A 27,115-nucleotide genomic window follows, 5' to 3' on the forward strand; every position below is an offset into this window, starting at 1 on the left:
AAGGAATGAACAAACACTGATATGGAGGTGGGCAACAGACAGCAAATGGGGTAAGTAACATCTGAATTGGCCAGAGCTTGAAGTGCAGCGTTCATTGCATTCAAATAATCAATCAGCACTTAGGAGAAGAAGTGAAGGAAGGAGAGAAAAGAAAGATTAGGGATTTGTCAGACTTTCAGAAGACCTGTCTGTAGATCAGGACAGCTGAGAAACTTCATTATCAGGGCCTCGAGTGTGAAGAACGTTCATTAGGAGTTGATAGTCTATTGGATCTTTGAATTGGTGGGGTGAATATTTGAATAGCTGGACATCATTTTTTATTATATTGAGTTGCCTTTCTCTGCATTTACATTGATGTCTGTTACTGTATGTGAATAACATTTTTTAGTTTCTAACTCTTGAGTTTGTCATTTTGGAAATATAAGAAGCAACTTCTCCCTTGATTTTCTGAAATGTACTCTCATTATGGGTCATTCTGATCATCAATGTGCCAAATTTGTTTATAATCTTTTTCTATGTCCATATTTATCAAGCATCTCAGAATTACAATTAGGTGTTACACTAAATGTCTGACTAGGATAAGAGTTTGTCCTACTACATGGTAGGACATGAGAAGTAGTTATGAGGAGTGTTACACTCACTACCAGCTAGGTGTAAAAGTTCAAGTTCAATGATGAGTGACATCATGATCAGCCACAAACTCTCAGTCATGAACGTGTTTTGTAGTTTCATTATGACCTTCTGTAGTTTTCTAATACTAATGCTATGGCTTAATAATAATAATAATGATAATAATAATAATAATAATAATAATAATAATAATAATAATAATAATAATATAAAATGAAGAAGATGTAAACATAATAAGGTGGGATACTGTGCTCATCTGCACTTCATTTTTCCAATTTTGCGATAACATAAAGAATAATACTACAGCAAAATGGAAAGGCCGAGACACATAGACACACACGCGTGTGCACTGATTAGGAGTAAAGCTCGATAACAGGCACATATATTAAACATTCAATGATCCATAGCCGTACTTTCAGAAGAATCACCTTCCTACTGTTGTGGCCATGACAAACGTCTCATAAACTATCAGTTACTGAACTCAGCCTACTGCTGTATGTTACGCTGTTTCTAAAGTCACATTCACTCTTCCAGTGTCCCTGATCATCTTCCAGAGTTGAGTGCCGTGCCTCTCTCCATGATCCCCACTTATCTTCTGTGTGGTTCTATTTATCAAATGCTCCAGGAGTCTCAGCCTGTCTCTTTAAACCTTTCTGGTCTTATAAAGTGTAACAGGAATGCTAAGAGGTTCATGAAGTACACATTTCAGTGTACCTGTGTGACATTTCACAGTCAATCACCCACTCAGCATTGCTTGTCTTCAGCGTCGTCTGCTGGCTACTATAATACAGTTTGCCCCTGTGACCACCTGTGTTGATACAGTGTACATATCACTTGTGATTCACATATGGGTGGCTCATCAACATTTGAAGCAATAATCTTGATTTGTGTGCCAATTTAAACTATTTCAGCTTGATTTAACATTACCTCTTGTGTTATAAGCCTGTGGAATCCCAGACCCTTAAACCCATAGCACCACAGCCGCCCAGGAGGGCTGCCCTCTAGTGTCCAGGGGAGGTATAATGCCACACAGATGCTCTCTCCCCTGGTCCATCCATCCAGGTGGTGTCCTGGCCAGGTAATGGCTGAGATTGCCTGTCACACTCACCCTCCTTCAGCGGAGACTTGTGGGGTTGAAGTGTCCTGTCCTGTGACGGCTGTAGTTCCACCAGATAGAAAGTCTATTTTTTCTGGACCACAGTTCCGTCCTGTAAAACAAAGTGATGAGGAGGAGCTGTGCAGACGCCCTCTCCAGGGTTCTCATGAATAAATGGTGTGTACGCATAAACATGTTGCATACGCCCATTTCCACGCTCATATCGTGATGTATAAAAACTAAACTTGGCGTAAAGCCATGCACATTTTCACGCCAACTCAATCCCTGGCATATGCAAGTTCTCCACTCAGTTTTGCAGACTGGTGGCACCCAGCGTCAAAGCAGTGCTTTTTTTCCAGTGTGGTTTCCCTTTCTTTTTTAGGTGCACATCCCTGACGCGACTTTATCAAATACACTGAAATTAACTGCATATTGTTTATTAGTTTAAGGCATCTGATTGTAATTAACCCGTAACAATATAATGGTCCAGGGAATGGCCAAACTATTCTAAATACCATAACTGGTTTAGCGTTGTTACTCTCACTGCACCTTCTTCTTCTTCTTTCAGCTGCTCCTGCTAGAGGTTGCCACAGCGGATCATCTTTTTCCATATTAGTCTCACTGCACCGCTCGGAGTATTTATATCACTGTATCTGAGTGTGGAATCACAGTTCTAGAGCAGCTGATCGGAAAGAGAATTATTGGTATACAGCATCAAGTACATGCTGCCTCAGCCATGCTGTCTATTGAACTGCTCTCTTCCGACAAACGCTATAGAGCCTTTCCTGTATGGACCTCGTGGTTCAGAAACAGTTTCATCCCAAGAATTCTAAACGCACTCAATCAGTCCATCAAGTGCTCCTTGAAAAACTGTCTGTACTTATAAGTAGAATCACCTCACTGTAAACCTGCAATACAGTTATAATACTGCAACACCTGAATAAAGCGCTTATTTACATATGATGACGATATCATTTTTAAGAGGAAATGCAGCAAAATATGTTTATTACATTATACAGATAAAATGTTAACATCATTTAAATAATTTATGTTGCAAATAATTAAACATGTGCAACTGGATTAAACACAATGTCACAGCATTAGCAAGGAGCTGGTGCTCCATTCAGGGATTGTTTCTGCCTCTCACTGTATTCTGTAAAAGAGGAATGTTCTCCTTGGTGCCTTGTGCCCTGTGTGTTTAATTAATTGAGTTTCATAAGCAATACTTTTAACTTTGCTAGTAGAGAGAGTTTGATTTATGAACTAACAAAAATATGTTGCCACATAATGATGTCCTAAGCTGTTTTTCTGTTAAGTTCCTCAAATTGAACTTTCAGTCTAATGAGGTCATGAGTGCAGGGTGTCTGGTTTATTATTTGATTTAGGGACATAAATAGAAGTTGCCTAGCTTAGATATTGCTTAACTTTTAAAAATGTGACAACTAGGATATTTTCTGTCTTATAAATCATGAGATAAAGGGGTATAAAAACTCCCCCCATCTGTAGATTGGGGTGCAGATTAGCAAGCTGTGGCCACGTCTGTACCTCTCTGCTTTCCACGACTCTTAATAAAGAAGAACTGAGAGAAAAGATAACTTTTACCTGCTGTCAGTTGCATTTAATCGCCGACAGTTTTCTAGCGCCCAACGTGGGGCAGGAGACGGAGAGACGGCTCCCTGGGTAGGAATCATCCAGTGAACCACAAGCGGACCGACACCGGACGGGTCGGAAAGGACCAGCTCTGGAAAAAGTTAGGACTGGCCTGTCCTGGGCGTCTCCTGCATGGGGAGTCCTGCTGACCTCCTCCTGACCGGAGTGAAAAGCGACTAGACGGGATTTTCCAGGCAGGTGAACAGAGTCGTGGTGAGTAGATCGGGGGATTCCCGTTAAAGTTTGACTGGTGTGCCGGACGTAAGACGAATATAGAAATAAAAAAGAATAGAAAGCATATGCAAAAGAAAGAATAAGAGCATACTGTATCAAGCTCCTGGCAGGGTTCTAGGGACTCAGGGATAGTGACTTTTGGACCTTCTTGAATACGGCACAGTGTGAATGTTAGCTAGTCACCCCTTGTGAAGCGGCATAGAAAGGGGCGAGTGGCATGCTCCTATGAATAGAGGAACGGAGGTGAAAGGGCGTATTTAGAGAATGTGTGCCTAAAAAACTACCGGGAGGGCGAGTTACTCACTGGCTGTCTGGTCATACTCCTGTTTCAATGGGTTGCTCAGGTGAAAAAAAAAAAAACGGACACAAAGTCACCTGAAGCTGTAATCCGGGAATAGGAGCGGAAGGTAGGTGGGACAAGGTTAAGCAGGTCGAGTCATTTTCCATTGATATCCCGCCGTTCGCCATGGGAAAAACTAATAGCAAATCAGTCAAACAGTCCCCTAAAGGTCCTAAAAACCTAATGCTAGAAGGATTATTTTCGGAGGATCACCAGGCTCCACATACTGGACAAAAGAATGGGTCCCCTAGAAAGCTCATTGAAAAAAGGACAGGATTAGATTTTAAGAAGGCATGCAAAAAGTGGAATAAGCAAAGTGGGGGGAGATGGCCACTTGAGAGAAGTGGGGATATGAATGAAGTACAGGAAATTAGGAAAATATTATGCAGGAATACGCAAGGTTGTTGTAAAGGTGGGCCCTATCGCATGGACATGTTTGATAGGTGGGAACTGGTTATTAAAGATCGCAAATTTAGAGGCAGTACAGAAACGTAATGAATTATTGACTGCGGAAGTTAAGGCTAGAAAAGAAAAAGAAGAGTTACTTATAGCATTACAGAAAGTTCAAGCGGAATCGGAACCACAGTCGGATGAGAGGCGGAAAAAGAGTGATAAAAAAGACCCGTTATATCCTGTATTACTTTCCCCGACCTTCCAACCTCATCCGCAACCACAGCCCCCCCTTCCACCTCCGTCCCCTGTATATGCTGTCCTCGATATATGTAACGGACCATCGGCCCCGCACACACCAGAAGGAGATCCCGACACAGCCATTTCAAGCCGCACTAGAAGCAAAAACCCCAACCAAGAAACCCCCTGGAAGCCCGGGAGATCGGGTTTCAACTCCCCGCATAGTGGGCAGCTCCCTTCTCCTCCTCCACAATGGTCCTTTGGTCCGGCTGACCCTCTCCTATTATGCCCCCTAATTGAAATCCCAAATCCCCAACACAATCCTAATCAAGCCCCAGGACCTAATAACCCCACTACTATAATGATACATTGTAACTGGGACATTCAAGAGCTGAAAGACGTTGTGTCTGATTTACCTGATCCTAAAGTTATCGGTGGGTTAAAATTCTTGGAGCATTTGCAACGATTGGATGATATGTACAGACCCAGAGCAGCCGAGTGAACCCAGGTGCTACGAAGAAAACTAGGCACAACTTGGGTTACTGTTAACCACAGGCAGCATAACGGGCTGCCCTGGCAATGCAATGAGGCATTGCCTCATGGTGGACAGAATAATGAAGGACCTTTCCTCGCTCAATGGGAGCCTGTAAAGGCAGCAATAGCTACAAAATATAAAAAGGGAACTGATTGGTCCCTGATCTCAGCTGCAAAACAAAAGAAAGACGAAACTGTAGACGAATGGGCAATGCGGATTCAGAACTTAATGGCAAACCATTCCGGCTTGGACGATCCAGATGACCGATTGAAAGCTGCCGTCCCACCTTTCGTTTCTGGTCCTCGGATATACATACAAACCAAGGTGCGAATCAGTTGCATTAACTGGGAGACTGCCACTTTTGAGGAAATGAAATGCCACGCTGTGCACGCTGAAAGGCAGACCAAGCAGAAAGAGTCAGATACACAGACCAAGCTCATTGCAGCACAAATAAACTATTATACAGACAGAGCCACGCCAGGCAGAGGTCAAGGACGTGGAGGATTCTTCCGAGGACAAGGGCATGGAAGGGGACGAGGTCGTGGGTATGTGTTACCTAATCGAAGTGGATCGCCCACTCAGCTGTCTCCTCCTCTGAATCCGAATGCTACCCCGTTTACTTGTCACGGGTGTGGAGAGCAAGGACATTTTCGTCGTAATTGCCCATATAAGCAACATCCACCGGAACAACTTCCCCATCCTCTGATGCCAGAACCTCAAGACAGCTCCTGGGCATAGGAATGCGCAGGGACCCCCAGCCACTCTCTTCAGCTGCCTTTGCTCACTCACAACTTTGAAACAGATCCATTATTGACTTTGTTAGTAAATGGCACTGAAACTGCCTTCCTTGTTTATACCGGAGCTACCCGTTCCACTCTTTCGCTGAAGGGCGTCCCTGCCTCGAAAGATATTGTGACTATACTTACTGCTTCTGGACAACCACATGTTTTACTGGTTTCAAAAAATCTTTGAGTTCAACTGCTTTCCGGTGGTTCTACTTTAACACAATGATTTCTTTTAAATCATCTCTGTCCAGTTAACCTCTTAGGAAGGGATCTCATGACGAAGCTTTCTCTCTCCATTTCTATGACTGAACAAGGATTTTTCTGCTCAACCCCCAAGTTACTGTGTCAAATTGCCCCTCACCCCAAACCCTCTTTTGCAGCATGGACTCTAAATATTTCCCCACACACCATCTTCCTTAAAGCCCTACACTCTTTTCCCTCCTGTCTTTTTCCCCACTTTCAGGTCCCTGATACTTTACACTGTACTGCACAATATTTCCCTGTAGAAGTAGACACCACCTGGCTAGAATCCTTTATTTCTTCAGGCACCTGCCCCGAAACCCTTCAAATCCCTTGTATCTTCATTTCATCCACAAAAGCTGCTGCTTCCGTCCATCTCATATGTACACAGAGTATTTTCTATCTCGGAGGTTCAGTACCCCATGTTTCTTTAGCCAAATCAAGTACTGTCCATTGGGTGAATATCGGACCATGGGTAGAACAATGTCTTAATAGAACAGACTGGTTACATGTTGCTCCGGGTATCTTTGATACCCCAGACCGTTTGATAACTAAAGTTGTGCTTCGAACTGATTTTTTGGTACATCGTGCATTATGCCGTCCTTCCCTTTCTGCTTTTTCATTGCAAACCACTTCCCCTTCTTGGCTCTCTATGCTCCCTGATTCACTGTGGTCCCAGGGAAAGAATGATTATGGAAGGATAGCCCATTGTGAGCCTCTGGTGATCTACCCAAAATCTTCCTTCCGCCCGCACCGTGCCCAGTATCCTCTGTCTCCAGAAGCAGAGGCTGGCATCTCCACCGTACATTCCGATCTCGTAAAACGCGGAGCAATTATTCCAATTAAATATTCTCCAGTCAATTCCCCCATTTTATCCGTGAGAAAGGCTGACGGTTCATGGCGTTTTGTTCAAGACTTACGACAAATAAATTCTGTAATCTTTCCTAGGGCCCCTATTGTTCCTAATCCTTCCACTATTCTCTCTACAATCCCTCCCTCCGCTCGTTATTTTTCAGTGATTGATTTAGCCAATGCTTTCTTCTCTATTGCTGTACACCCTGATTCTCAATTTTGGTTTGCTTTTACTTTCCAAAACCACCGTTGGACATGGACCGTCATGCCTCAGGGATATACTGAAGCCCCTTGTGTATATGGACAAGCTCTTGCTCAAAATTTAGAAGGCTTTTGGCCAGATAAAGATAGTGTATTGATACAGTATGTAGATGATATAATGTTGTGTAGTACTACTGAAGAAGATTGTGCACATGATACTCAGAAATTGTTGTTGTTTTTAGCAGAAAATGGCAATAAAGTTTCTAAAGCAAAACTGCAGTTAATCCAAACAACTGTAAAATATCTAGTTCATGACATCACTTGTGGAACAAGAGCTCTCTCTAGCGATCGCATTAACACTATTCAAAATCTTCCCAGACCTGTCACAAAACAACAGGTTATGTCTGTATTGGGCATTCTAGGTTACTGCCGGCAATGGATTCTAAATTTTACTGAAAGAGCACAGCCGTTGCAACAATTGGCAAATACCACTGGCATCCCTCTTTCTGGCCAGGTGCAATGGAACGAACAGGCTGAGAAGGCTCTCTGTGATTTGAAAAGTGCACTCCTCTCTGCGCCTGCGTTGGGCTTAACGGATTATCGTCGTCCATTCACTCTGTTTGTGGACGAAAAGGAGGGATATATGAATGCAGTTTTAGCAAAGTTACATGGGGACAAACAAAGGCCAATAGCTTATTTTTTGAAATAATTGGATCCTGTGGCTACAGCACTTCCGCCTTGCCTTAGGGCTGTGGCTGCCACAACAGAAGCTGTGCTAGCCAGTACAGATATAGTGCTCATGAGCCCCCTAACAGTAAAAGTGCCTCACGCTGTACACTCCATTCTAGTACAGGCTAAGACCTCATCTCACTGCTGCTAGGGCAATACACTATCAGAATGTACTCTGTACTTTGTCAAACGTCACAATTGAAAGATGTTCCACCTTAAATCCAGCCACTCTTCTGTCAACAAACAACGAAGGAGAACCGCATAATTGCCATAAAGAAATAGCAAAGGTTGTAAAGCCTTGAGTAGATCTACAGGAAACACCTTTAGAAACTGGAGAAATGATTTTTGTGGATGGATGTTCTTTGCGGTTGGAAAACGGAACACCCTCAACTAGTTACACAGTGGTCCAAGGGGACCGCCTGCTGGAAGCAAATCGAATTTCATCAAGTTTGAGTGCACAAGTGGCTGAACTAATAGCGCTCACCCGAGCATGTCGGCTGTCCGAAGGAAAAATCATAACAATTTACACAGATTCCAGATATGCTTTTGGAGTCTGCCATGATCATGGAGCATTATGGAAATTGAGAGGATTTAAGACCAGTACTGGCAAGCCCATCCAACATCAAAAGCTAATCGAATCCCTTTTAGAAGCCATAACTAAACCATCAAAGCTAGCGATTGTTAAATGTCAAGCTCACACAGGAAAACAGGATCCTGTCAGCAAAGGAAATGAATTAGCTGATCATTTTGCTAAACAGGCTGCGTATAATAACACACCAATCTCTTTATTTCAACAGAAAGATGATCAGGACCCTGATAATCAAATTATTTCTTTACAGAGTGCAGCCACGGACACAGAAAAGAGAAAATGGTCAAAAGAAGGGTCCCTCTCTGATGGAGTCTGGACTCATAAACAAACTAACAAACCTTTCCTCCCAAAGGCTTCCTTTCCGGGTATGGCAAAAATTGCCCATGGCCTCGACCATGCTGGAAGAGACGCTATGGTTCGAGATGTTGAAAAACATTGGGAAGCTGTAGGCTTCTCTACATATGCAGAGCAGTTCTGCAGACGTTGTGCATTATGTCAAAAAGTTTAATGTAGGAAGGGGCACCCAGGTAAGTCCCGCCGTTACACCTAATCCGATGGGTCCGTTTGAACACCTCCAAATGGATTTCATTGAACTAACTCCTTCTAAAGGTTACCATTATTGTCTTGTAATTGTCGATGTGTTCTCCCGATGGGTAGAAGCTTTCTCTTCTAAACACAATGATGCTAAAACTGTAGCCAAAGCTCTGATTAAAGAAATTATTCCTAGATGGGGCATACCGCAGAAATTACAAACTGACAATGGCACTCATTTTGTGAACTCCATTATAAATGAATTAACCACCTGGCTCCAGATAAATGCACATCATTATTGCAGATACCACCCCCAAAGTGGAGGTATTGTGGAACGATGCAATGGCACCCTAAAATCTAAATTAGCAAAAATTTGCGAGCAGACGAATTTATCCTGGCTAGATGCTCTGCCTCTGGCCCTAATGGGATTGAGGGGAAGAACACACCGGCAATTAGGACTATCGCCGTTTGAAATTCTGACCGGACGACCCATGCCCGTTGGCATGGTTATAGGAAATGTGGACCTGCATACCGTGGACAATGATCTTCTCTCTAGTCTTACAGGTCTCCGAGCATCCCTGAAGGAAGTCCACGAGCAGGCTAATCAGGCCTGGAGAACCAACCCTCCATCTAAAGACTCGCCTATTCCCTTGGGCACCTGGATCCTGGTTCGAGACACCCGGAGGAAACACTGGCATCAGCCTAGGTGGAGAAGACCGTTCCAAGTTCTTCTGTCCACACCACATGCCGTGAAAGTTGAAGGACTGCCCGCCTGGATTCACACTTCACATTGTAAAAAATGGCACTCCTCCACTTAATTTTTGTCAGTATAGCCCTTCCTGGGATTATGGGAATGGTAACCCTGACTTTCCCTCTGGGAACCACCACTTCAGTGCAAATTGACTTCTGCTTAATCATAGACTGTGGAATTGGTCGACAGGAGCAATGGACTTGGTCAGATAAATATGTGTAAGCTATTTAGGAGGAGGATATGTGGACACCTCAGATGACTGGTGCAACCAGTGGGCATTGTTTTTTGCCAATACAGGACCAAATGACTGGGGCTATGACCCTTGGCAATACCTGGTATATGGGTTAAAGACTTGTTTTTCTATAATCAAAGGACATGCTAATAGTGAATGCTGTGAAAATAATTGTAACCCGCTAATTATTACTCTGAAAACTCCGCATCTCCAGGATTCTGGTACCTATGTATTAGGGGCATATGTCTCTGGCACTGACCCCCTTGAACAGTTTCGTATTTAGGTTACTGAGAAATAACCCGAACCTGATGCCACCACCACAAAAGCACCTACTGACTCTCCCAGTAACGGGTCCTTCCCACTTGTTAAATATATAAACCTTACTTCTCTGACATCCACCTTTTCAGTGGAAACTGGTTACGGGGATCAGAATAGATGGTTGCAATGGGTACTGTATTCTGCTCAACAAGTTAATCATTCCGATTGTTATGCCTGTGCTACTGCTCGTCCTCACCTTGCCACCGTTCCTTTCCCCCTCTCCAATATTTCTGACCCCACTGGTCTTCCTTGTCTTCTTGCTCTTTTTTACCTCTACCTCCACCCCGAAAGACTCTAACTGCATTACACTTTCTCTTCTCTTCCCCCCCACTCCTCATATGAATCCCCCAGTGTTCCAGTCTCATGAAGGCAATTATACCTGCTTCTCTAGTAAATATAGTTCCCCTTTCCGAGGTATTAATGTTGGTAATATCCCTTCTTCCTTCTGTTCCCAGACTTTCCAGGTTAACTCTACTTCATTTTATTTTACATTATCATTTTTCCTGTTAACACAAACCACTCCACGTGCTGATATTTGGTGGATGTGTCATAGATCAAGATTACTTGATATTCTTCCCCCTGAATGGACTGGCACATTAGCCGAGCTTGTTATGCCCTTCCACCTCCTCCCTCTGAATTCTCCTCGCGTGTTGTCCAGCTCTGGCCGACGTCGTCGAGAACGCTCTGCTGAGTCTTCCACATTTTCTCTACACGGCCCTGGTGTTTATATTGATTCCATTGGTCTCCCTCGAGGAGTCCCTGATAAATTTAAAGCCAGAGATCAAGTTGTTGCTGGATTTGAATCTATTTTTCCCATAATTACAGTAAATAAGAATGTAGATTGGATTAATTACCTATATTACAATCAACAGCGCTTCCTAAATTTTACTAAAGATGCTGTTGAAGGTATACATGAACAACTTGATAGAATCTCCCTCATGACTTGGCAAAATCGATTAGCATTAGACATGCTTCTCGCTGAAAAGGGTGGTGTATGTGCCATGTTTGGTGACGCCTGTTGCACTTACATCCCTAATAATACGGCTCCTGATGGATCAATCACCCGTGCTCTGGCAGGTTTACCTGCTCTTTCTAATGAATTGTCTACCAATTCTGACATTTCTAATCCCTGGGATCAATGGTTTATATCTACTTTTGGATCCTGGGGCCAATGGCTTAAGTCAGTTTTTATTTCTCTTGCCATTGTCTTTTTAGTCCTCTTACTTGTTGCCTGCTGTATTGTTCCTCTGATACAATATATTGTGTCCAAATATTTTACTGCATCTATGGCTAAGTCTTATATGTTACACGAAGAACGAATGCTCCAATTCTCTTCCTCCTCTATTCCCACTCCTTCCTCTTCTCCTACTCTTTCCCGTTCTGCTTCTATTTAGCCCATATTTTTGTCTGTTCAAAAGGGGGGAGTGTAAAAGAGGAATGTTCTCCTTGGTGCCTTGTGCCCTGTGTGTTTAAGTAATTGAGTTTCATAAGCAATACTTTTAACTTTGCTAGTAGAGAGAGTTTGATTTATGAACTAACAAAAAATATGTTGCCACATAATGATGTCCTAAGCTGTTTTTCTGTTAAGGTCATGAGCTCAGGGTGTCTGGTTTATGATTTGATTTAGGGACATAAATAGAAGTTGCCTAGCTTAGAGATTGCTTAACTTTTAAAAATGTGACAACTAGGATATTTTCTGTCTTATAAATCATGAGATAAAGGGGTATAAAAACTCCCCCCATCTGTAGATTGGGGTGCAGATTAGCAAGCTGTGGCCGCGTCTGTACCTCTCTGCTTTCCACGACTCTTAATAAAGAAGAACTGAGAGAAAAGATAACTTTTACCTGCTGTCAGTTGCATTTAATCGCCGACAATTCCTACTGGGACTTGCGCGACACTAGAAGTACAGTATAGATTAATAGAATAATTAAACATGTACTACGAAGATATTTCAATGTTCCTTAAAAGTTTTGAAGAATCTGCATTCTCAGTTTACAGATGGCTTAACGTCTATTACAGAGCTGATTGTGTGGCAATTGGTTACTTAGAGAAAGAAAAGGAAGGACAGGAATTGGAGGTCAGTACGTTTGAAAGATAGTACTGCTACAATAAAGTATTTCATTGAGTATCGCGCACAACACAGCAAGCATCTTGCTTGAGGCAGGAACAATCACTGGACAAGGCGCCAGCTCGTCACTATCACTGTGCCACCGTGTTCCCATGTTTAATAACACGCATAATTCCTATCATCATGAAATGATATCAAGTATACATTTCAGTATTTAAATTATTCAGAGAGTTGTAATATCATGAATGTAATGGATTGTGTCCTGTCGGAGGAAGAGAAATCCCGTTTAAGAAGCAAGTAGTGATTCACACACATAAAGCACATAGAAGATCAAATACAAAACAAAGCATTTAACATGCTACTTTAATTACAATGTGATTTGAGAAACTAGTAAATTAAACGATTTCAAGATGAAGTTTATGATGTTCTACTTTAATGACAGAATAAACTACGTGATTAAAGTGGAAATTTCGAGATTAAAGTTGACATTTCGTGCTTTTTTCCCACTGTGTCCCTATTTCTTTTTGTCTGTACGCTAATAAGCTTTCATATGACACTCAGACGGTGGGCTACGATTCGCCTTTTCATGGAGACTTTGATATCTGACCATTTCTTTTTTATTTCAGGCACTGTGTGACATTGTGAACTTCAGCTTTCGAGTTTCTCTGACACGCTATGTCAGTCAATCAACTTCTTTTTGTTGTTAATACCACTGTTTAAACCAACAAATTGTATGTTTTTTCTTGCCTCCACTTGGTATTCGCTGAAATTCTTCTATTTTCCCCCCGTGGTTTTGACATTGCCTTTTCATAGAATGCTGAGCTTAAGGGCGATTTATATTGATTTGCATATTCAAAGAGGTGTAATTCTGGGAGGAGTTGGGGCGGGACAGCAGGCGCGTGCACTTGCGTTACTTTTCACGCTGACCGGGATTTATGGAGCAGAAGAACATGGAAGTTGGCGAACGCACAGATTTATGCATATAGATTTTTTTGTGCGTATAAACCTTTCCACTTTTGTCCTTACGCCATGTTTTAGTGTGAATTCTACACACAGTGTTATGCCTGAGGCCACAGGTCTCTTTGTAGCCCCCCCTACAACTAAATGAAGGAGTCATTATTTCTGATAGATAGCCTTGTGCATGTTACTCATGACATTTTTCAGCCTGGTGGTCTCTTTCTGGTCCATTTCTAAAAGAACTGCCTTTCTCTTGACTCTTTAGGCTGACACCAGAAACAACAACAACATTTATTTATATAGCACATTTTCATACAAATAGTAACTCAAAGTGCTTTACATAATGAAGAATAGAAAAATAAAAGACACAGTAAGAAAATAAAAGAAGTCAACATTAATTAACATCGAATAAGAGTAAGGCCCAATGGCCAGGGTGGACAGAAAAAACAAAAAATAACTCCAGATGGCTGGAGAAAAAAATAAAATCTGTAGGGATTCCAGACCATTAGACTGCCCAGTCCCCTCGGCCAGGAAACAGGCTGAGATCAGGATGGTGGTCTTCTACATTTACTCCTCTTTTACTGTCAGTAAGTTGTAAAACCTTTCTGATGTTGGCAGTGCTGTACCTGCCCTTAAGCTGGTCGTGTGTGGAGGTCCTGCTCCTCGCTGAGCCGTCTATGTCACTGTCCCCTCCATCACTGCCACCCAAATCACTCGCTATGTCTATCTCTCTGGCATCTAAAATGGTTGCTGTCTCCCCCAGACCTCTCGCCAGACACCAAATGTTTCTTTTTTTTGAGCCTTGATTGCTTGACTTTTCGTTTTTTAGAAGCATCTTTAAAAGATTGATTAAACACGCACACACTTGCACTCCCACTCTGCACACACACGCTATCTCCACATTGACCCTGGCTTTTCTCACTCAAGTGTCCCTCCACGGTCCACTTCATGGCACTCCCTATTGGGGTCTGTCACCAGAAGTCAATACTTCATTTATTTCTGTTGTCAGAGATTCATTTGCAGTGGAGACGACTGGCACAACTTGCTCTGAGCACTCATTCTTAGTCTTGTCCCCGCTGTTATTCACTTCAAATGTTCCATTTACTCTTTCCAAAGTGCTTTCACAGGCGTACCTGTTGCACTAATAAAGGGCACAGACTCGGACAAACACTCATCCTCAGCTGGTGTGACTTCATTCAGTTCAGTCAGGCTCTGCTGTGCTGGGGGCTGATCACTCACAGCACCCACTTCTGCAGCAGCCCCGTTCACAACAACCTCACAATCATCCATACTTTCGATTCTCAGTTCCCTTTCTGACTCGTCTCTTCATTCCTGGTGTTTACCTCCGTTGATTTCTCCACTGAAGGAGCAAAGCTACCCGGTAACTCAACCATTTCCACTTGACGCTGTGACGTCTCATGTCCAGGTCTGCCACAGTTCAAGAACATCATTGTTTCAGAGGTCACAAACACCACGTAGTTAATGCCATCAGCTCGAAATTGAAGTGCTACATTTAAATCATTGTTCATAAAATCACGTACATTTGCCTCTGAAAAGAAATAACGTGCTTTAATTCTTACATTCTGCATCTTAAAGGAATCATAATAATAATCGACAGAACTTCTCCTAACAATTTAGTTCCCCTAACAAAATGTCATTTTTTAGGAAAAGGGGGGAAGTTTTAAATTATGTTTTTTCACCAGAGCTGATGAGGGCAAAACTGTGACTAAAGCAATCAATCAATCAATCAACATTTATTTATATAGCACATATTCATACAAAAAAATGTAGCTCAAAGTGCTTTACAAAATGAATAGAAAAATAGAAGACACAATAAAAAATAAACATAAGTCAACATTAATTAACATAGAATAAGAGTAAGGTCCGATGGCCAGGGTGGACAGAAAAAACAAAAAAAAACTCCAAAGGCTGGAGAAAAAAAAATCTGTAGGGTTCCAGACCAAGAGACCGCCCAGTCCCCTCTGGGCAATCTACCTAACATAAGTCAAACAGTCCTCTTTGTATTTAGGGTTTTCATGGAAGGACCTGATGATGATGGTCACGTAGACTTCTGGCTTTCAGTCCATCAATGTTGGTGCATCATGATGCTTTGAGTAGGTGGTGGTGACACAGGTTGCCACCACAAAGAAACCGGAAAAAGAAACAGAAGAGAGAGTAGGGGTCAGTACGGATTTTAGAGCCACCATGAATTGCTATTATGATGAATTGAACATACAGAGTATCAGGATTAAGTTAAAGTGAAGTTATAAAAAGGCCATGTTAAAGTAATGTGTTTTCAGCAGTGTTTTAAAGTGCTCTACTGTATCAGCCTGGCGAATTCCTATTGGCAGGCTATTCCAGATTTTAGGTGCATAACAGCAGAAGGCCGCCTCACCACTTCTTTTAAGTTTAGCTTTTGGAATTCTACGGAGACACTCATTTGAAGATCTAAGGTTATGATTTGGAATATAACGTGCCAGGCTTTCCGATATATAAGATGGAGCGAGATTATTTAAGGCTTTATAAACCATAAGCAGTATTTTAAAGTCAATTCTGAATGACACAGGCAACCAGTGTAGTGACATCAAAACTGGAGAAATGTGTTCGGATTTTCTTTTCCTAGTTCAGATTCTGGCAGCTGCATTCTGCACTCGTTGCAAGTGATTTATGTCTTTTTTTGGTAGTCCTGAGAGGAGTGCGTTACAGTAATCTAGTCGACTGAAAACAAACGCGTGAATTAATTTCTCAGCATCTTTCAATAATATAAGAGGTCTAACTTTACTTATGTTTCTTAAGTGAAAAAATGCTGTCCTAGTGGTCTGATTAATATGCGATTTAAAATTCAGATTACAGTCAACGGTTACCCCTAAGCTTTTTACTTCCGTCTTAACTTTTAATCCTAGTGCATCAAGTTGATTTCTGATAACCTCATTGAATTCATTATTGCCAATTACTAAAATTTCAGTTTTCTCTTTATTTAGTTTGAGAAAATTACTATTCATCCATTCAGAAATACCAGTAAGACATTGTGTTAGTGTATCGAAAGAGTCGGAGTCATCAGGTGCTATAGATAAGTACAGCTGTGTGTCATCAGCATAGCTGTGGTAGCTCACGTTGTGCCCTGAGATAATCTGACCTAACGGAAGCATGTAGATTGAGAATAACAGCGGACCCAGGATAGAGCCTTGTGGACCACCATATTGGATATCATGTGTCTTTGAGATGTGATTACCACAACTCACAAAGAATTTTCTACCTGTCAGGTAGGATTCAAACCAATTTAAGACCCTGCCAGAGAGGCCCACCCATTGAGCTCTCAGGGCACCATTAATTTTTAAGATGCCAAATACAACTGTATAAAGTATGTCATTATATTTAGCGAAATTAGTACCCAAACCCAAAAGCCTCCAGGACTTTAAAAATATATTTCTGATCGACAGTCCTGTCTTGAATCCAAGAAACTTTGAAGTTACAATTTGGTCTTGTGCTAGATATACAATACTTCTTCAAAAGAAATCATTTTATTTTAAATATTTCAAAAAATGTACTAGTCTCCTTCAAAGTACTCCCCATTGGAAGACACACACGTGTTCAATATCCTTTTCCACTGATCAAAACATTTTTGGAAGTCTTCAACTGGGATGCTATTTAGTGCTGTTGTTGAAGCAACGATCACGTCCTCCACATTGTTAAATCAGTGCCCTTCCAATTCCGTCTTCATTCTGGAGAACAAGAAAAAGTCACAGGGGGCCAAATCCGGTAAAAAGGGGTGTGGGGCACGAGTGTGATGCCCTGACTGGTCAAAAACTGGCAAATACGCAACACTGTGTGTGCCGGGATATTGTCATGTGTGGTCCCCGGCCGGGGCTGGAGCCCGACTGGGACGCCCAGGAGGAGGAGAGGAGGGCTCGTGCCTCCTCCAGACCGCGAGGGGGCGTCCGTCTTGGTTGTGTAGGGGACCACGGGTACAGGGCTTGGAAGCCCAGCCCTGTAGGGACCCGTGGACACCGCCGGGCGGCGCCCCGATGCCGGTTTACCCTGTGTGGTCTTTGGCCGGGGATGGAGCCCGGCCGGGACGCCTTGGAAGACCGGAGGAGGGCATGTGCCTCCTCCAGACTGAGTGGGGCTTCCGCCCTGGTTAGGCAGGGCTCGGGTACAGGGCTTGGAAGCCCAGCCCTGTAGGACCTCGCGGGCTACCGCCAGGCGGCGCTCGTGTTTCACTATCCCGGAGCCCGAAGACTTTGTGTGGCACCCGGAGAGCTGCCAGGAAGACAGCCGACACTTCCGCCACGCTGGGGCGTGGCTAAGGACGGAACACCTGGGGCTCATCCGGGAGCCTTATTTAAGGGGCCGCCTCCCTCCAGTCATTGGTGGAAGTCGGGAGGAAGTAGACGGAGCTGGAGAGAGGACAGGAGGCGGCCAGGACAAAGGCACAGAGACTGTGGGCCCTGGACTTTGGGGGATTCAGTGCCAAGGGCGCTGGGGTTGTGTGAGTGCACGTGACTTTTGTATATTATATATAGTGTAAATAAAAGTGTGTGGAGCAAAATATGTCGTCCGTCTGTCTGTGCTGGGGCCAGCGTTCACACATGGTAAAGGAGCCATTCGCCCGACTGCCACAATTCCGTCTGTCTTAAGACCCCCAGATAGTTGATCGTCTGACACCTTGGAACGAATTTCTTGTGCACAATGCCTCTAATGTCAAAGAAACAAATCAGCATCATTTTCACATTCAATCTCACCTGTCTAGCTTTTTTGGGCCATGGTGAATCAGGATTCTTTCACTGGCTTGATGCTTGTTTTGTTTCAGGGTCATACCTGTAACACCAACTCTCGTCACCTATTATGACCCTAGAGAAGAAGTCTAAGCACTTTCAAGCTCCATTTTCAAGTGTTTGCACACATTGAGTCAAGTGTTCTGCTGGTATTCTATTAGCAGACGGGGGACAAATTTGGCCAAAACATGCCTCATGCCCAGGTCTTCAGTCAAAATGAACTGATCTCCATCTTACTCTTGTAGCTTCTGACAATGTGTCCATTGTGTAACAACGGTCTTCATTTATTTTTTAGTGGATATTTGTAATGTTTTCTTCATTCCGGGTGCTGGGATGATCTGGCATGATTTAATCTCCATTTTTAAAGCCCGAAAAAAATTCGAAAACTCTTGCCCGACTCAGAGCTTCTTCCTTGAAAGCCATCTAAAGCATTTGGAATGATTCCGTTGGTGTTTTGCCAAGTAGAAAACAAAAATGTGTTTCATACAGACCAATTTCACTTTTAAAAAATGACGCTAAAATACTCCCAAAAATCATAGCTGGAAGGATGGAGAAAGTGCTCCCTTCGGTAATATCACAAGACCAAATGGGATTTATCAGGGGCCGACACGAGCAAACGGGGGAGGGGGGAGGGAGATGGGTGTGCTCTAGGTGACGTCAGGCGCCGGAGACTTGGCGGAAAAATTTTGAATGAACAGCGAGGACAGCGAGGAGAATTTGGAAACACTCCAGGAATACATTGACAGATACTTCGAGGCTATAGTCATGAAAAAACACCAAAATACATCGTCCCCAGCCAAAGACGGGACCCCGCCTCCAAAAGAACTCGTCCAGCAGACTCCCTGGATCAACATCCCCGACGGGTAAAGACTTTGCCGACATTCTGATTCAATCGACCAACGGTTGTCCAGCTTCGACGCGAGGTTGTCTCTGGTCGAGATCTTACATCGTGAATTCAAATCCCTGAGGGAATCATTGGAATTCAGCCAGCAGCAGGTGGAAACACTGGCTGCAGAAAACGCTTCACTACGGGACTCGGTCAAGTCTCTAACTGAGCATATGACTCATCTGAATGAAGAAAATAAAAAAATTAAAGAGACTATTATAGATCTCCAGGCCCGCAGTATGAGAGATAATCTGGTGTTTTCAGGTATCCCCGAATCTGCTGAAGAGGACACAGAAGCTACGGTTAAAACCTTTATCAAGACTCACCTGAAAATACCGGAGGACTCCGTGAAAAACATCCGCTTCGAAAGAATCCATCGGCTGGGAGCCAAGAGGCCTGGAGCCCAGAGGCCGCTCCAATCGTGGCTAAATTTGGATATTTCAAGCAGAAGGAGCAGGTGAAGAGCCGCGGCAGGGAGCTGAAAGGAACAGACTTTAGTGTAAACGATCAGTTCCCCAGAGAGATCCTGGAGCGACGCAGAGTTCTGTTCCCGATCCGACGCAGCTTCATCCAGAAGGGCTCCCGAAGCTGTCATCGCCGTGGACCGGCTCTACGTGGACGGGCAGCTCTACCGCGACCTCAACACCACTCCCTGGTTATATTAACACCAGTCCAGATAAGATATACTATTATTATTATTATTATTATTATTATTATTGTTATTATTTCTTTTTACTCCTCTCCTCCTATAATGCTAATCTAGTTTATTCCATGTCATTTCGCTAAGTTAGTGCGATACATTACCGCCAGTCTCCACAGCGCTCAAGTGCTAATAATAATGATGTTTTCGTTTCTTTCTAGTTTTTTTTTTTTCCTTCATCATTCCCCACTTGCCCCTTTGTACGTTCCTCTTATTTCTCCTTTCTTTCACTGCACCGATCACCTGCTTTCATACTCGGTCACACACAACATCCTATGTATTTACAAATCTGCAAGGCACGACCATGAACATATACACCCAGCGCCAACGCATCCACTCCGACCTCACAGCGCACACAGTCATACAGGACATACACGCACACTCACTCATATCTCATTCAGTTGAACATCACACGCAGCGTGCAACATTAGCTACACACACACATCTATGGGCACCCTAAGGTTCGTCACATGGAATGTGAATGGAGCTGGCTCCAGAGAGAAGAGGTTAAAAATGTTTAGCCAACTTAGAAACCTACAGGCAGACGTTGCTTTATTACAAGAGACTCATAGACCTACCTCAGCTGCAGATGAACTTAAAACACCTGAGTTTCCTAATGTGTTCTCAGCCTGCTATAACTCTAGGCAAAGGGGGGTAGCAATCTTAATACATAAAAATGTTAATTTCAAAGTACTCAACACAGTCACAGATCCAGAGGGTAGATTTCTAATCATTAAATTATCTATTCTTAACAAAAAAATATGTATTGTCAGTATATATGGTCCAAATGTTGATGATCCCTCATTTTTCCACGCTTTTTTCACTGCACTCTCTGAACACCTAGATTGCGCACTTGTTCTTGGGGGTGACCTCAACTTTGGGCTACATAAAGAAATGGACAGGCTCAGTACAGTTGGAACTCAGCGCAATTGGGAATCTATTAATATATTGAAACAGTACATGAGCGACTATGGACTTTATGCATGCATGGCTCTCTTCACCCCAACCGTAGGGAATATACTTTCTTCTCACATGTCCATCACTCTTACTCGCCTGGATTATTTCTTAGTCAGCAGCTCACTGCTGAGTGACATTTCAGACACAGAGATACACACTATAGCTATCAGCGATCATGCTCCTGTATCTCTAACTCTAATAAATAAGAAGGCCATTCCACCAAGTAAAAACTGGAGATTTAATACATCATTGCTTAAAGATGTAGATTTTATTAACTATTTCAAAAAAGAGTGGGCTCTGTATTTAGACTATAATGACCTGCCTGGAACATCAGCATCAGTTCTCTGGGAAGCAGGCAAAGCTGTGATGAGAGGTAGAATAATTTCATTCTCATCACATAAAAAGAAAAGAGAAAGTAAACGTATTCAGGAATTGGAAGAAACCATCAAATTCTTAGAAGAAGCCTACGTATCCTCTCAGGAACGGGAAATGCTGAACAAAATATGTAAAGCAAAACTAGAATTAAATGAAATTATCAATAAAAAATCAATTCTTAGCACAAAGACTTCGGTGGCAAAACTTCGAACATAGTAATAAGTCAGGTAAATTTCTAGCTAATCAGTTAAAAATAAATAAAGAAAAAACAACTATATGTGCTGTTAAAGATTTATCTGGGGAAACAGTATATGACCCTGAAGGAATTAACATCACTTTCAGGGACTTTTACAAATCTTTATATTCACCACAGATAAACCCATCTAAATATGAAATTGACCAGTTTCTTGATAATATAACTCTTCCAAAATTATCAGATTTACAAGCAATGGCATTGGATTCTCCTCTGACCTCAGATGAACTCCAAGAAGCCCTGAATAGTATGCCCAATACAAAGGCTCCAGGTCCAGATGGTTTTCCAGCAGAATTCTATAAAGAATTCTGGACAATTCTGGCACCAATATTCTACAGGATGCTGCAAGAAGCCAAGAGGGATGGCATTCTACCACCAAATATGAATTCTGCCAGCATTAATCTCTTGCTAAAACCAGGCAAAGACCCACTATTACCTACCAGCTATCGACCAATATCCCTTATTAACGCTTGACCTTAAAATAATCTGCAAAGCTCTGTCAAAAAGAATAGAGAAGATAATGCCTCACATAATTCATCCTGATCAAACTGGTTTTATAAAAGGGAGGCACTCCTCAACAAATACATGTAGATTACTTAATTTGATCGACTATTCGTATAATAAAAACCTTCAAACTACAATATTATCTCTAGATGCAGAAAAAGCATTTGATAGAGTTAACTGGAATTTTCTATTTGCAACTTTACAAAAATTTGGTTTTGGAAACTCTTTCTTAAATTGGTTAAAAATAATATATAATGCTCCAACAGCATGCGTCAGGACAAATGACCAATCATCTTCCAGCTTCTGTCTCAAGAGGGGCACCAGGCAGGGATGCCCTCTCTCTCCCTCATTGTTTGCAATTTTTATTGAACCACTAGCAGCAGCATTAGACAGGCGGCAATGATTAAAGGCATTAAATGTAAAAATATAGAACATAAAATCAGTCTTACGCAGATGATGTGTTACTTTTCTCCAGCATTCACAAACCACGCCTCTGAGGTAATCACATTAATAAATTCTTTCTCAAGTGTCTCAGATTATTCGATAAACTGGTTAAAATCTACAGTTCTTCCGATTAACTGCTCCTTCCAGAACTCTTCTTCCACTGCACTTCAATCTGGAAATATTAAATATTTAGGTATTAATATTTCACCTAGGCTAGCGGATTTAACTAAATTAAACCACATCCCACTCTTAAAGAAGGTGGAAGATGATTTGGCTAGATGGAAGTCTCTACCCATATCACTCATGGGAAGAGTAGCCTCAATAAAAATGATGATTTTACCAAGAATTAATTATGTATTTGCAATGATCCCAAGCAAACCAACACCGGACTGGTTTAGATCTCTGACTCCTCCATCTCTAAATTCCTTTGGAAAGATAAACCCCCTCGTATTAGCTTAAAAACGCTACAAAAGACTAAAGATAAAGGAGGACTAGATTTGCCTAACTTTAACCACTATTTCTTAGCCAACAGGCTTCAGCACATCTCAGGGTGGTTTAAACATACCCTCTTAGATGAACCTTGGCTAGACATAGAAAAGGCACTATGCAATAAGATAGAGATCTCTGATCTGCCATTCTTTAGCATAAACATTAAACGACACATATGTTTCAAAGCATCAGCATCAGCTCCTCTCTGATGGCTTGGTGGGAGTTTCTAAAATTGACTAAGTCTTCATTAATCCCATGCAAACGCACCCCCATCTGGAACAACCCTGACCTACTACAAAACAATAATATGATAAACTTCCCAGATTGGAGTTGTAAAGGTATTAAGTACTTAGAACATATATTCGAAGGAACAGACTTTATTTCGTTTGACAGATTAGTAAAACAATATGGGATTAACAAGAATAGATTTTTAGAATATCAACAAGTAAAATCTATAGTAAAAAGGAAATATAAGTTTAATCAAATCGAATTGCAAATACCATCAGGTGTGGCAGAACTATTAAATTTTAAACCCCCTAAATTACTGTCTAAAATATACAGGACACTCTCCAAAATAGATGAATCGGTATCCCTTCCTATTGTGAAATGGGAGGCAGATTTATCAATCAGCTGGGACCATAATTTCTGGTCTCAGATAAGTTTAAAAGTCTTTAAACTGATTAGAAATCCCAGTTTACAATTAATACAATACAAAATCCTACATAGAGTGCACTATACAGGTCAACGGATGTTCAGGATGGGTTATACGCCTTCTAACAACTGCTCTCACTGTCAAGGCGACACACCTGACATCTACATCCACGCCTTTGGTTCTGTCCACCTGTTCAGAGGTTCTGGAGCAGGATTTGTAAAGACTTATCCAAGTGTCTGAAATGCACCATTCCAACCTCTCCTTCAGTCTGCTTGTTGGGCTTACCTAGACTGTGTCACCACGGAGATTAATACAATCCATATGGCTTATATCGCCTTATGCATTGCTAAGAAGACTGTTCTCATGAACTGGAAAAATAAAAACAATCTTAATATCAACCAATATAGAGACCGTTTGTTGGACTATATTAGTCTTGATACAGCTTCTGCCACCACATTAGATCAATCTCTCTGGGCTCCTTTGATCGGTTCCATTACTTAGTGGGGTGGGGATCGCAGCTCTGTCCCACTTTGGTCTTTGTTGTTGATGTGGGGACATACGGGCCTGGGGCATCTGGGGCTCACGGGGCAGGTTTCTTGGGGTGTCAGCTGGGGCTGTGGTCCTGGCCTGGACGGGCATAGGGGCTCTTGGATGGTGCGCTCTGGTAGCTGCATGCTTCGCTACTGGCGGAGCCTGTGCTGGTGGACGGGCTGCCAGCCTGGTAGCCGTGCCGCCCGGGAGGCTCCGGGCGGCCTGGGGTTCTGGGGCTGCTCCGCCTCTGGGATGGGGTTCTGGCTGGGTCTGGGGGGCTTGGGTCCTGTGGGGTGTGTCGCCGGGGTTGTGGGTCAGTGAATATACTTGGGCCCGGCCCTGGCTGGGGCTCTCAGCATCGGGCGGAACTGGGGCCTCGTAGCTGGCGGGAAGTTGTTGCCATCTGTCTGCAGGTGGTCCCTGCTTATGAGGTGCCCACTCTGCAGGCGGGGAGCCAACAGAGGTGGAGGATGGACTCGCCTGGGTTTCTATTGTCATATGTAGTTTGGGAGTTGACTGAATGTTGGGATGGGCATAGTTTTGCATGGTGGTGGGGCCGGAGGGCTGCGCCGCTCTCCGGTCGCCTGGTGGTACGCTGGCGTGGGCCCTGGTCTCGTTGGGCCTGGGCCCCTGCCCTGGATGGTTTCTGGGGAGCGGGGTGCCTATGGGGGTCAGCAGGGAGCTGGCACCGGGTGGGGTGGCTTTCCCCATTCTTCCTTTCCTTCCCATCCCTTAATGCTCCCTTCTCCGCTCCATCACACCAACACTCATGTAGGGCCTGGAGGTGCAGGTGAGTTGCTGGGGTGCAGGGAGGTATTCCTCCTTTGTCCCCTAGTGACCACCTGTATCTCTATTTTAATTCACAAATTAGACATTCCCATTACCTACCCTTTCATGACACATACATATAGGGCCTTGGGGGTGGACACACTGAATGGGGTCAAGAGGGCGGTCTGTTCATTCATCCTTACCTCTGGCCAGTGTCTACTTCTCAATTTTAAATCACACATAGACAGTGAGGGTTCTCGGGAGGAGAGGTGTTCAGAGCCATATCCTCCTCCTGTTTTAAAAGCACTTCAGAACAACACTCACCAACATCATATTAGAGCGGAGAGGCAGGGCCCCGCTCTTTCTGATCGCCGGCTGGGGCTGGGGGCTGAGAGGAGCAGCTGGCCGCCGAGTCAGGTTCTGGGCTGGTGGGCCTCCGACTACTGGGAGCTGGGGCGGTCCTCCTGGTCTACACCCCAGAGGTAAAGTATACATGGGGAGTGGGAGTGTGTGTACAGTGTTCATTTTTGTATGTCTCCATGTTGGATGAGTGTGTGAGCGATTGTATACGTGCACATGAAGGTGGGAACGTATGCTTGTGTATACGTGTGCCTGTATGTCTATGTCTTTGTGTCAGGTCAGATCTTAGACTCCACCTCACTCAAAACATCGCAAGCTTCCTCAGGGGAGGGGCCTTACTCTACCCCCCCCTTCCCTGCCGGTGGATGATCCCCCCAACCGCTGTTGTGTTGGCGGTTCTCGATGTCCTGGGCTGGATACTCGGGTGGGTGCTGGCTCACTCCCAGCGATTGCTTGGCGGGACCTGGACCTCACAGCTGTGTCAGGCCCCTGCTGGTGGGCGGGGGGCTCTTGGATCCCGGGGCACAGGGCCCGGTCCTCCCTGGTGCGGCCGACTGCCGACGGGGCCCACGGGCTCGCCACCATGGCCCCCAGGGCTTTGGCACAGTGGCTGCTGGATGACCTTCCTCCGGGCTCTCCTCTGCTCTTTCTGAGTGGGGCTGCAGTCATCCCTGCGTGGATCCACCTAGGACTCCTGTGTCCGGGGTTTCTCTGGATGTCTGGGGCACGGGTCTCCTACATATCTGCTTCGGGTCCTGGGGAGCGGGGCTGCTGTTCCCCACACACACTATTACACTATTAGACATTTACATGGAAGAACCTTATGAATACAAGTGCGCTCACATATACGGGTGTGCACACAGGTGAACACGTGTGTATAATCAGGTAATCACAGACACACACTGTCTTGCCTAGTGGCTCCCTCTAATCCTATCCTGCAATATTAGTACTATGTGCTGTTCAATAGCATTTAATATTTATTAATCACTGTGATTGATACAGATGTTGGTTGCTGTGTTTTTGCCTGCTGTTTTTTTTTTTTTTCTCCTCTCAACAGGTATTGAAGCAGATTGTCGGTGTTTTGTTTTGTCTCCCTCTCTCTCTATCCTCCTTTTTATCATTTCTTCCATTGTCCACCATCTGACTCTTTCCCCACTTTCTTCCTTTTTCTTTTGTTTTTGTTTTCCCCCGGTCCTGTCTGTGACTATAACAAACCTATTTGAAAGAAAAATAAATATATATATTTAAAAAAAAAGCCATGAATGATGACAGCACAGCTACACATACATTACATATGCATGTGTCATCTGTGTTACTGACAGGCTGGTAAAAAAAAAAAAAGGAATTAGTAGACCATTACAATGCTGCTCTGTCCTCTGCCTTTGATACACGAGCTCCCTTAAAAACACGGACTGTCTCATTTATTCACATCTGAACTCCGTCAGCTCAAAGCCTCGGGCCGACAGTTGGAGCGTCTAGCTAAAAAGACGGGTCTTGTTGTACACAAGGAAATGTACTCACATCATATGTTGAAATACAAAAATGCTCTCTCTGCTGCCCAAACTGTATATTATTCTAACATTATCAATACAGGAGGGAATAATACTAGAGCTCTTTATTCTACAATTAAAAGGCTAATTACACCATCAGAAAGTGCCGCTCACCATAACCTCTCTGTTAAATACTGCTGCACTTTTTTGGATTTCTTCAACTCAAAAACTGAAAAAATCCACCAGCAACTTGCCTCCTCTATTCCTGCATATAATGGCATCCTCTCCACTATCACCCATGCTCCCTTACCAACCACCCTATTCTCAGATTTCAGTTTACCAGGCTGAAAATAATATCTTGGAGCTTATAACAAAATGTAATTCTTCCACATGCCAATTTGATCCAATACCTACAAGCTTTGTTAAGTCTTGTTTGTCACATATTTCCCCCATGATAACTACTATAGTCAACTCTTCCCTTACTACAGGCCTGGTCCCCCTTTCACTAAAAACAGCCTCAATTACTCCAATTCTGAAAAAACCTGGTTTAGACCCAAATATCC

General features: G+C 43.3%; 2 protein-coding genes across 5 annotated transcripts in view; both read right to left on the bottom strand.

Annotated features, from left to right (window-relative positions):
• The window catches only part of LOC120521401, a 302,230-nt gene that overhangs the window by 122,622 nt on the left and 152,493 nt on the right, over positions 1–27,115 (bottom strand). The window lies entirely within an intron of this gene.
• LOC120521375 (NACHT, LRR and PYD domains-containing protein 12-like) overlaps positions 1–27,115 on the bottom strand; it is a 112,459-nt gene that overhangs the window by 2,330 nt on the left and 83,014 nt on the right. The gene's annotated exons all lie outside the window — the stretch shown is intronic.

The sequence above is a fragment of the Polypterus senegalus genome, chromosome 2 (assembly GCF_016835505.1).
Source record: "Polypterus senegalus isolate Bchr_013 chromosome 2, ASM1683550v1, whole genome shotgun sequence".
Taxonomy (NCBI): Eukaryota; Metazoa; Chordata; class Cladistia; order Polypteriformes; family Polypteridae; genus Polypterus; species Polypterus senegalus.